Here is a 12,562-nt window from a genome sequence, read left to right as displayed (position 1 = left end):
AGGTGGTTGTGTTGGGTGGTTTTGTTTTTTTTGTTTATAGGTGGGGTTTTCTAGTATTCTATTTCTATGTTTTGTTTTCCTGGTTTTGGCCGGGTATGGTTTCTAATAAGAGGCAGGTGTCTTTCGTTGTCTCTGATTGGAAGCCATACTTAGGCAGCCTGTTTTCCTTTGGGGTTTGTGGGTAGTTGTTTTCAATTTTGTCTACGTACCTGACGGAACTGTTGGCTGTCATTTTTTTGTTATTTTGTTGAAGTGTTATCATTAATAAAAGTAATATGAGCACTTTACACGCTGCGCCTTGGTCCCCTTTCAACGACCCCTGTGACAAGCTGATTCTAGATTTAATTTTGGATTGGAGATGTTTAATATGAATCTGGAAGGAGAGTTTACAGTCTAGCCAGACACCTAGGTATTTACTACATGATTCCATGTGTTATTTCATAGTTTTGATGTCTTCACTATTATTCTACAATGTAGAAAATAGTCAAAATAAAGAAAAACCCTAGAAGTAGAAGGTGTGTCAAAACTTTTGACTGGTACTGTACATATTAGATATATATTAGATATCTACTTCAGGATAAGGATGGGACATTTGTTTTACAAGATATCTTGACATATGACCTCGTTTGGACCTGGCATTTTGTAAAGTCACCATGATCAAGATGTGATTACTGTATGTAGCCTAGTACTCTTGCAATTCTGCAAAGTCACTGTCACTGGATTATAAGGATCTTTAGCTTGTTCAAGTTAAGGGAGGGTGGGATATATTGTCCCAAAAGGTTAGTTGAGACACCCCTTGTTTCTAGGAAGCCATACACAAAATTCATATTTTGGAAACAGTCATAAGTTCATGGAGTCTGTAAAGGAAGAAAGCGTTGCAGTTTTTGACACAAACAGGTGCGCCTGGCACCTACTACAATACCTTGTTCAAAGGCAATTCAATCGTTTGTCTTGCCCATTCACCCTCTGAATAGCACACATACACAATCCATGTCTGAATTGTCTCAAGGCTTGAAAATCCTTCTTGAACCTGTCTCCTCCCCATCATAAACATTGTTGAAATTGTAGCATTAGTCTCATTAGTCTCATTAGTCTCATTAGTCTCATTTTCAAAACTCACATAAATGTAATCTCTTATTCCAAGCTGTCTGAAAGGTACCACTGAGCTCAAGAAGTGGACAGAATGCATGTTTGAGGATCCAACAGTGAAAGCCACCATGTTCCCCAGTGAGACCTACAAGGGAGCTATGTCGGAGGGAAACGCCATTTTTACCATGGCCTGTAGATACATGGCACAGTGGCAGTTCACCCTTGACCGCCCAGTTTTCCCATTTTAAATGTATTTTTATATTCCTGCTATGGTAATTAGGGCATCAGTTGTACATGTCAACTTAGTTGTGCAGCTGTGTATCTCATAGGAAACTTTTCTGAAAGTTAATTTCTGTGCTCCTTTCCTTTGTTTACATTTCATTGCATATGGAACATGGTTTGATTACCAGATTTTCAATGAACCCATAACAACGATTATTTAAAATTGTTAGGTTCTTATTTTTCAGAGTAAGTAACTCACGGACACTAGAGAAGCTTTAACCAAGTTAAATTCTTCCCAAAGGATCTGTACAGCTGTAATTCAGACAACAAAACATTTCTCACCATCACAGTTATATACTGTACATCCCACTTAAGACACTCCTTCTCTCCAATCCTTACATCTTATGGTTCTACAGGAAGAGGGTAACCAGATACTAAACCCTGATTACGCCCTTAAGGGGATCTGACCTCACCTCCTGACCTCAACCCCTCCTTCGCCTAATCCACAGATGTCCGTCTGTCTCCCCTATCTCAACATGTTGCTCTCCTCCCTTCCACCCAACACATTCCAAAACTATCTGTCTTCCTACAGAGAACCATTAACTTCTGACATAAAACCCAGTCTCTTTCACTCCTTCTATTCTAGGCTTCTTCTCTATCATTTATGTAATATCTCAATCTTCAAAGTTTAGCCGATTTCAACAGAATGATTGTAGTGTAATGTCGTAAGTGCTAGATCAGAAATACTGACGGAACTATGTCAATCATGTCTGTTGAAGATCATTTCAGTCATGTTTTGTCAACACCTGGCAGATATATTTTTTTACATTTACAAAAGCATGTAAATATTGTCATGAAATAAAGACTGCACAACAAGAGTTCCAGTGTTTTTATATTGTTGTCCTGAAATCTGGAAGTGAAATAGTGTGATAGTCATCTGCATTACCTTTTCAAAACCAGTCCTGACATAAACCTATACTGTACTTGGACAGGTCTGTGAATAGAGGGTGGAGCACTGCCAAGGAATAATATCTCTTTGTGGAATTGGTTATGCTACTGTCTTGCCTGTCACATTGTCAGATCCTAAGTTGTATGTTCATGCATAGCTAAATCAATGTAATGACTAACAATACAAGTAGTAAACAGCCGATCAAACTGGAAGCAGCCTTCAACATTTATGAATAAAAACACTGCAAATGCAAATAAAAAAACATACATTGCCAAAAGTACATTTTGTGGTAAAATAGGCTAGTTAGACCGCTGCACCCGAGAGGCGCAGCGGTCTAAGGCACTGCATCTCAGTGCTAGAGGTGTCACTACAGACCCTGGTTTGATCCTGGGCTGTATCACAATCATCCGTGATCGGGAGTCCCTTTAGGGCGGTGCACAATTGGCTCAGCATCATCAGAGTTAGGTAAGGGTTTGGCCCGGGGTAGGGCATCATTGTAAAATAAGAATTTGTTCTTAAATGACTTGCCTAGTTAAATTAATATTTTTTTATTGTAAAACTACAAAACCTATACAACTTATTTTTTTTTAAATAAATTACAAATATATATACTTGTATACAAATTAAATGTTAATGAACGCATTCCACTCTTCTATCTTAAACCATACATTTATATTTGCCATTTAATTATACATGGGGGAATTGTTTCCTTCAATTATACTGAACAAAAACATAAATGCAACAATCTCAACAATTTTACAGAGTTACAGTTCATATAAGGAAATCAATCAATTCAAGTCTATAGATTTGACATGACTGTGCAGTGGTGCAGCCAAGGGTGGGCCTGGGAGGGCATAGGATGGATTGTCTTGACAAAGGAGAAATGCTCACTAACAGTGATGTAAACAAATGTGTGCACAACATTTTTGAGAAACACCATTGGAAGATCTACAGAAGGAAATTGAACGTGATGAGAGTGAAGATGAATTAACTGCGGTGACAGGTGCAGTGATGACCGCTGAGAAAGAGCTGAGTGTAGAGGGAAGCGGTGTGGTGAGGAAGGCTGGTGTCCAGTGCAAGAAGAGGGATACGTGCTCCAGTAGTTCAGAAATGGAACCTGACGAGAGTGAGGATGAAGTCTCAGCGGTGAGGACTGCCGAGTTCGAGAATCGTCCCGATGATGACGAGGATGATTCTGGCCCAGTGAGAATGAGATTTGTGGAGAGAATGGATCCTTGTATTCTGGCAGATTCATATGTAGTATATGGTTGGGTGGAGAAGAGTTTGGGGACTGTTGAATTTGTGAAAGTAACTTGAAGTGGACTTATTATGATTTATTGTGTTTCTTCTGTCCAGTGGGAGCGGGTGCTCCCGACAAGAACTGTAACTTGTTTTGCTCTCCCTGGAGCAGGGCGCCGTTGAAAGGAGTGATAACGGGGTGGCATTAAGTGTTGAGGAGTATCAGCTGAAATTGAAGATTCCTGGTGTCTGTGACGCCCATCGTTTGGTGTGACGCAGACCTGGTGTAGAACGTGGTGAAACAGAGGAGACATTGTCTGTCCTGGGTTTTGATGCAGAGGGTTTGCCCTGCATGGTCAAGTTAGGATCTATCAGTTATCCCGTGAGAGCTATTGTTCTGAAAATGTTTTAGGTGCCAAGTTTATGGTCAGCAGTGTGTAGGAGGGAGATTCTTAGATGTGAGAAGTGTGCAGGAGAGCATGAGATGAAGGAAAGTGTAGTATCAGTAGAAAAAGGCATGTTGAGGTTGCCAGGGTCACAGAAGTAAAGAAAGTGTTGTATGCTGAAGCAGTGAAGATAGTGGTAAAGGAAGATGGGTACAGAGTGAGGGATCCTGAGAGGATTCCTGTGAATAGCCAGAGACCAATAGACAGGGATGGGAAGAATACGTGCTTCAGCAAGTTGGGTTTCTTAGCATTCATAGCCATTGTTGTCAACTGTACTGCAGAAATGTAACGTAAGTCACACAAAATACAGTGGCTTGCAAAAGTATTCACTCCCCTTGGCATTTGTCCTATTTTGTTGCCTTACAACCTGGAATTAAAATATATTTTTTTGGGGTTTGTATTATTTGATTAACACAACGTGCCTACCACTTTGAAGATGAAACATATTTGTTATTGTGAAACAAACAAGAAATAAGACAAAAAAGAAAGAAAACTTGAGCATGCATAACTATTCACCCCCCCCAAAGTCAATACTTTGTAGAGCCACCTTTTGCAGCAATTACAGCTGCAAGTCTCTTGGGGTATGTCTCTATTAGCTTGGCAAATCTAGCCAATGCGATTTTTGCCCATTCTTCAAGGCAAAACTGCTCCAGCTCCTTCAAGTTGGATGGGTTCCGCTGGTGTACAGCAATCTTTAAGTCATACCACAGATTCTCACTTGGATTGAGGTCTGGGTTTTGCCTAGGCCATTCCAAGACATTTAAATATTTCCCCTTAATTAAACCACTTGAGTGTTGGTTTAGCAGTGTGCCTAGGGTCATTGTCCCGATGGAAGGTGAACCTCCGTCCCAGTCTCAAATCTCTTGAAGACTGAAACAGGTTTCCCTCAAGAATTTCCCTGTCTTTAGCACCATCATTCCTTCAATTCTGAGTAGTTTCCTAGTCCCTGCTGATTTTTTTTATAACCCAACCCTGATCTGTACTTTTCCACTACTTTGTCCCTGACTTGTTTGGAGAGCTCCTTGGTCTTTATGGTGCCGTTTGCTTGGTGGTGCCCCTTGCTTAGTGGCGTTGCAGACTCTGGGGCCTTTCAGAACAGGTGTATATGTACTGAGATCATGTGACAGATAATGTGACACTTAGATTGCACACAGGTGGACTTTATTTTAGTAATTATGTGACGTCTGAAGGTAATTGGTTGCAGGGGTGTTGAGTGGTAGTGTTCTGTCGTCCCAGACCTTTGGCCAGTAGTAAGATTAGATAGGGGTAAATAGTGGAATGCCGTGGTGTTTTTTGTTGTTGTGAGGGCCAATAGTTGGCAGGGTAATTTTCCTTTTTCCCCAATTATGTATTACCAGAATTTTATGTAGGTAAGCCGTGACTGACATCAGACTCCCATACAGTAGACGGCAGTGTATAAACTTAAAAGTTGGATGCGATCCGCCAACCCAATCCCAAAGAAGACAGAGTGTACTACCTGTGCTAATTAGATAGTTGTGTCCCCAAACATCTGTGTTAAAATGGAAGACTGACTCCACAAATGTGTTGCCACTGTAAAATACTGTCAGCTGGAACTGTGTTAAACCAAGTCTACAGTAATTGTGTTTTTTGCATTTGTGAAATTATTTTCATATGATATGAAAATGTATGTTTCTAGAACCATACAGCAATTGAGAATCGATTCACGTTCAGACAGAGTTTTTGGCTTTTTTGGCTTCCAGAGCCATACAGAATATGTATGGTTCTTGGACTAAGGAGTAACGTTAGCTCTTTTAGTTCTATATTGGGCTGCCTACAACCCATAACTTACAGGGGTCCAAACAAAATACACTCAATGGAAAACAATTTATCTAAAAAACTTAAGCAAAATTGCAGTAGTCTCTTCATGGAATAGAAACAGCCTAAATCCACATACCATTAGCAAAGCAATTACTGGCAATGATGTATTTTGGTATTTTTTCTAGGCTCCTTCAAAATAGAAAAATAACACTGCAAATTGGACTACTGACAACTAGCACTACCGCACTTGACGATAAGTCACAAAGTTATAACTTGAAAGAATGTGAGATGTCTCTATAAACGCAAACAGAATACATCGAGCCTATCAAAACTCGCTATCTACTTGAGCAATTTAAAAAATGTATTTGCTGAAAATCCATGGTTTAATTGTGAATCAATGCAATAACTCAATGAGTTATAAAGTTTAGGCCAATTAACAAACGGGAACACTCGAACGGGAGCCGAAATAAAACATGATCAACTGAATGACAGAATGATGAATTGCATTTTTAAGAATTATTTAAATCACAAACATTTAAGTGATGTCAGATCTCACTGAACACATAGACCAACAGGAGCTTATTTAGAACCGAGGAAACGCAAACTCTGAAATGTGCGAATGAGGAAGGAGTAGTTCAGCCTTTCGCATTTCTTTCTTCTTCTTTGATGGGATTTAATGGTGGTTGGCATCCAATGGTAATGGTGCATTAACGTCACTAGCTGGACGGGGTATTGAGCGAGAAAATAAAAAAATCCATTGTGGAAAATGGAGAGACTACATCATACAAAATACAAAAAATTGAAACGTTGACAAACAAAACAAGTCCAATTTCTTCAATCACTGTCCATTGCAAAATGCATCCCTACACAGGCTCAGGGGCTAGTGAGGGGGGGAAATTCACAGACCAGGATTTCTTGCAAGGCCTCGGCTGTGAAATCACGAAGATCCCAAAAACTGTCATCTACAATGATTCCAATTTTCACTGACTTCTTCTCCGCTTGTGCTGTACAGTTTATGACCCTTGAAATAAATAATACAAAGTCCACCTTTTTAACATGTAACATTTCTTGATCCCTCAGTTGATGAGAAACTAGTGGTGGCTCTACTACCATTGTTTCTTCCCCACCATTCGCTCCTTCCACTCTTCTCACCGCTTCCAGATAGGAGACACTGGACATGCCTTACTCTTTCCACCTCGGTCTCCTTCACCCTAACAGGGCACTCCAGGAATTCGCATGTTCGCCACCACAATTGCAGAATTTCATTTAATCTGGCATATGATACTCTTCCCGTCTGCACACATTTGACACATGACCAAACCTTCTGCATTAATGACACTGAAACGGTTTGTGCACAAAAGCTCTTACAGGGTATCTCATGAATCCTGACTTTATATGGGAAGGGAGAGACTCTTCATCAAAGAACAGTAGTATGGATTAAGTGAATCTATTTTCTCCATCCACCATATGAGTCAGTCGATGAGCAACAGCCACTCCATCTACAGTATGTCTTCAGTTATATCATCTGCCTTTACTTCTAGTGCCATCCCAGAAAAAACCCTCTTGATAACTCTGCTTCGAAAATCCGTACAGGAAACATTCCACCGATATCTTTTTTAGGATTAAAACGCGCTTATTCTGCTCCGCAGACACGAAACATCTAAATAAGTCTACTTCTTGTGTCTCTCACCAACTCAACACACTCCTCCAACACATTCCAGATTTTACTCAAAACGTTAAATGGATTTCCCAGGTAGCATTGGTCCAATACCCTCACTCTGACTAAAAACGAGTCTAGGGTTTCCTAATTTCCACCACAATTGTACTTCTCTTGTTTCTGTTTTCCACCACTGTAACCCACTCATTCTCACTCTCTGTGCTATATCTTAACCCGACTCACTAGCAGTAAAATGAAAGCTTATTTTCCACCATCTCGTTAACTCCTCATTACCTGACTGGCTTCACCCATAATGGGTACTAGTTTTCCCCATAGAGATAGATAGATGCCTCTAGTACCCAACATCTAATTTTAGCATGGGCAGCGCCATTAAAGACTTTCACCATATTGCAGTAGTCAAATGGGTGGAGCTTCCTATGGATTAAGGAAGGATCACATGATTCCATCTGGGTCATCGGGAAGGATCAGCCAATGAATTATACTCGTGATCAAACATTATATAACTGGAGGTGGCAGTAAATCACAAATCTTGGCTTTATACTTTTTCAAACATTTCACTCTAGGTGGCAGTATGAGCCATTTCAGTCTGCCAACTCCTAGAAGAAGAAGAAGTACATTGACTACTTGAAAATGGAGCCGGCCTCAATGGCGCTGCCCATACTCTCACAGACGCCATAATGAGACAGATAGAAAGAAATCCGATCATTGTATGTTTTCCCCTCTCTATAAAAGCCCTTTAGCTAATAGTCAGTGTATTTAGCCTTAAACATTGTGCTTGATATCCACAACTCCATTAAGAAATTATTGTTACCTTCATGGGATAGTGATGTATATTATAAAATACCTTGGTATTGCTTGCTTTTACTGTATTAACTTAATTAATGATCTGTAAACTTTTATAGAATAGAACATAATAGCTTTATTTTCACAAGAACTTCCAAGATATTATACAATACATCTTACACATTTTTCCAGAAACAGAATCCATTTTGCCCACTGTGCAGAAAAACAAAACAAAAGATCCTATCGCTCTGGATAGTCAGTCTGTGAGGCTATAAAGGATTTCTCTACTTTATAATGCAAGAATTAAGAATAACGTTAGTTTGTCTACATTCGTCCGCAGTATGCCTTTACAGACACAATATGAAAATATGGATTCCAGACAGATGTTTATAGGAATTAAAATACTTTACCATTATCCTTGAATTTACTTTCAAATGTTAGTATGGATGATCATGCATCTCTCAACTATTCCAATAGCTAAAATTGAGCCCAGACACTTTTTAATACAAAACATTTTTTTTTTCTTCTATGTCACACTTCTTCCTAGATTGTCCAAGATACTAGATTTGACCTAGTGGTGTAGTGGTAAAGTGAATATATTTTCTACATCAATCAATTACATATTGGTGATGCAAATTTGAGTGATTCGGCAAACAGTTCTGGTTATTTCAAGCTTTTATTGGAAAAAAGTTATAGAACTGGCCGAAGGCACCCTCTCCATCAAAGTCATCGAGAAAGTCCACAATCTCCTCAGCTGTCTCCTACATTACGGACAAGCGACAACAAAACACGAATACTGTTGTCACGGTGGTCAGTGGGCAGCATAATTTCTGCTGCTGTCACATCCTGACCAGTAAAAGGGGTTATTTGTTATTGTAGTTTGGTCAGGGCGTGGCAGGGGGTGTTTTTCTGTGTGTTTTGGGGTTATATTCTATGTCCTTTTTTCTATGTTTTGTATTTCTTTGTTTTGGCCTGGTATGGCTCTCAATCAGGGACAGCTGTACTTCGTTGTCGCTGATTGGGAGCCATACTTAGGTCGCCTGTTTTCCTTTGGGTTTTGTGGGTGGTTAATTTCTGTTTAGTATTGTTACCTGACAGAACTGTTTTGGCTGTCGGTTTTGTTTAAAGTGGTCCATTAAAATATTATGATGAGCACTAACCACGCTGCGCCTTGGTCTACTCCATTCAACAGCCGTTACAGCTGCCTTCTGGTGGAAATCAATTGATCTAGAAGTATCTTGTTTGGCATGAAACAGATGGTGGGCATACCAGTCGTAGAGGTTTTGCAAATCCTGTGGTTCCATTCATTCTCAATCAAAATGCAAGTTCTAGAATATCTTATCTGCTCTATCAACACTGCTAGATTGCTGCTGATATCTATCATGGTTTGTCTGATGCTTTCCAGTTGTAATCTGCTGTAGTCCAACTCCAGGTGAAGTGGCATTCCAAACCCTGCAGCCTAATTTTCAACGAGGTTTGAGCCATTCAAATAAAAATGATAACCAGTTCAATCAAAAATAGTTTAGAACTTAGTTAAACTAACAATGCCTGAGAGAGGTAGAGAGAAATGCACTTAGGCAAATAAAGCCATCTCATGGTCTATGAGTTTAAAGATTAAATGAGTGTCTGATTAGGTACCTCACGTACTTCTATCCTGATATTATGCTGTATTGACCAGCATGTTTTTACAAAAACATAGATTTATAGTTAGATAAACTTGGATTTTTCCGCAAGGACATATACAGGATACTACCCTCCACAACATAACCTTCACTCCAAACCTACAACCTGATTTTAGACAAAATTACCTGGAAGGATTCCTACTACCAAAGATTCTTATTTCCAAGGACTATATAGCTAATGCTCTGGCAAACCAACGACCAGCAAAAGAAGCTCAACAGAAACCTGAAAACACCATCCAACCTGGAACTATGTGAGTAATGTTTAGACTGAAGCTACTTTTAAAGCCAATAAAAATTAATTACAATGATATACACTGCTCAAAAAAATAAAGGGAACACTTAAACAACATAAAGTAACTCCAAGTCAATCACACTTCTGTGAAATCAAACTATCCACTTAGGAAGCAACACTGATTGACAATAAATTTCACATGCTGTTGTGCAAATGGAATAGACAACAGGTGGAAATTATAGGCAATTAGCAAGACACCCCCAATAAAGGAGTGGTTCTGCAGGTGGGGACCACAGACCATTTCTCAGTTCCTATGCTTCATGGCTGATGTTTTGGTCACTTTTGAATGCTGGCGGTGCTTTCACTCTAGTGGTAGCATGAGACGGAGTCTACAACCCACACAAGTGGCTCAGGTAGTGCAGCTCATCCAGGATGGCACATCAATGCGAGCTGTGTCAAGAAGGTTTGCTGTGTCTGTCAGCGTAGTGTCCAGAGCATGGAGGCGCTACCAGGAGACAGGCCAGTACATCAGGAGATGTGGAGGAGGCCGTAGGAAGGCAACAACCCAGCAGCAGGACCGCTACCTCCGCCTTTGTGCAAGGAGGAGCAGGAGAAGCACTGCCACAAATGTGCATGTGTCTGCTCAAACAGTCAGGAACAGACTCCATGAGGGTGGTATGAGGGCCCGACGTCCACAGGTGGGGGTTGTGCTTACAGCCCAACACCGTGCAGGACGTTTGGCATTTGCCAGAGAACACCAAGATTGGCAAATTCGCCACTGGCGCCCTGTGCTCTTCACAGATGAAAGCAGGTTCACACTGAGCACGTGACAGACGTGACAGAGTCTGGAGATGCCGTGGAGAACGTTCTGCTGCCTGCAACATCCTCCAGCATGACCGGTTTGGCCGTGGGTCAGTCATGGTGTGGGGTGGCATTTCTTTGGGGGGCCGCACAGCCCTCCAGGTGCTCGCCAGAGGTAGCCTGACTGCCATTAGGTACCGAGATGAGATCCTCAGACCCCTTGTGAGACCATATGCTGGTGCGGTTGGCCCTGGGTTCCTCCTAATGCAAGACAATGCTAGACCTCGTGTGGCTGGAGTGTGTCAGCAGTTCCTGCAAGAGGAAGGCATTGATGCTAAGGACTGGCCTGCCCGTTCCCCAGACCTGAATCCAATTGAGCACATCTGGGACATCATGTCTCGCTCCATCCACCAACGCCACGTTGCACCACAGACTGTCCAGGAGTTGGCGGATGCTTTAGTCCAGGTCTGGGAGGAGATCCCTCAGGAGACCATCCGCCACCTCATCAGGAGCATGCCCAGGCGTTGTAGGGAGGTCATACAGGCACGTGGAGGCCACACACACTACTGAGCCTCATTTTGACTTGTTTTAAGGACATTACATCAAAGTTGGATCAGCCTGTAGTGTGGTTTTCCACTTTAATTTTGAGTGTGACTCCAAATCCAGACCTCCATGGGTTGATAAATTGGATTTCCATTGATTATTTTTGTGTGATTTTGTTGTCAGCACATTCAACTATGTAAAGAAAAAAGTATTTAATAAGATTATTTCTTTCATTCAGATCTAGGATGTGTTGTTTAAGTGTTCCCTTTATTTTTTTGAGCAGTATATTTGACTTTATAAGGACTGAATGCTAAGTTAAGGCTACCAAGCTTGATAGGACAGAACAGATCTGTCTGCAACTTCAATTAGCACTGCGGTGAGAGGTGTCAAAGCCCTTGAGCCCAACAATGGCAGGAGAGTTTCACACCTACTCCCATTGCCTGCTGCAATGCTGCTTGGATTCCACTTGAAAATCTGTTCAACATCTGCCCTGGCCTGTCTCCCCCTGTTTGCCACAGGTACCCCCGCCACACTCCCCCCTCTCTCCTGAGCTTTTGCTCGCCTCCAGCACTCACACACTTACACACATACACACTGCAGACTTCGGACTAATCAGAATTTTAGTTAGGTTAATTAACTTGTGAAGCTTATTATGTGAGCTTACTCAGAAATGCTTTAATTAACTAGTATAGGTCTACCAATGATTTATTTTATATATTTGTATAGCCTACTGGACTCATAGAGAGCTACTATCTCAAGTTATTTTGTTGGGGTGAGTGACTCTTTGAACTTTCAATGGCTAGCTCCAAGCCATTGTATTTTTTCTTGTGCTTTATGCTATTTGCCTCATGACTCCTGCATGCTTTCTTGACTATGAACGTGCTTGTTTACCCAACCGTGGGACAAACTATGTTTGTTTCCACACTCGGGACTCTGACTCTCTATTGGTTACATGGCTTCTAACCACCTCTCACCGGCTTTGTATTCATGTTACCTAATGAAATTGCCGTACAATATGATCTTCTTGCCATCTGATGCACATTCAAATGTCATTAAAAAATCAACACTGCAGAGCTCTCCATGTCATCTGCCATGCCCTGATTGTATTACTGCTGATAA

The sequence above is a fragment of the Salmo salar genome, chromosome 18, assembly GCF_965601325.2.
Source record: "Salmo salar chromosome 18, fSalSal1, whole genome shotgun sequence".
Taxonomy (NCBI): domain Eukaryota; kingdom Metazoa; phylum Chordata; class Actinopteri; order Salmoniformes; family Salmonidae; genus Salmo; species Salmo salar.
This window is presented reverse-complemented; position numbering follows the sequence as displayed.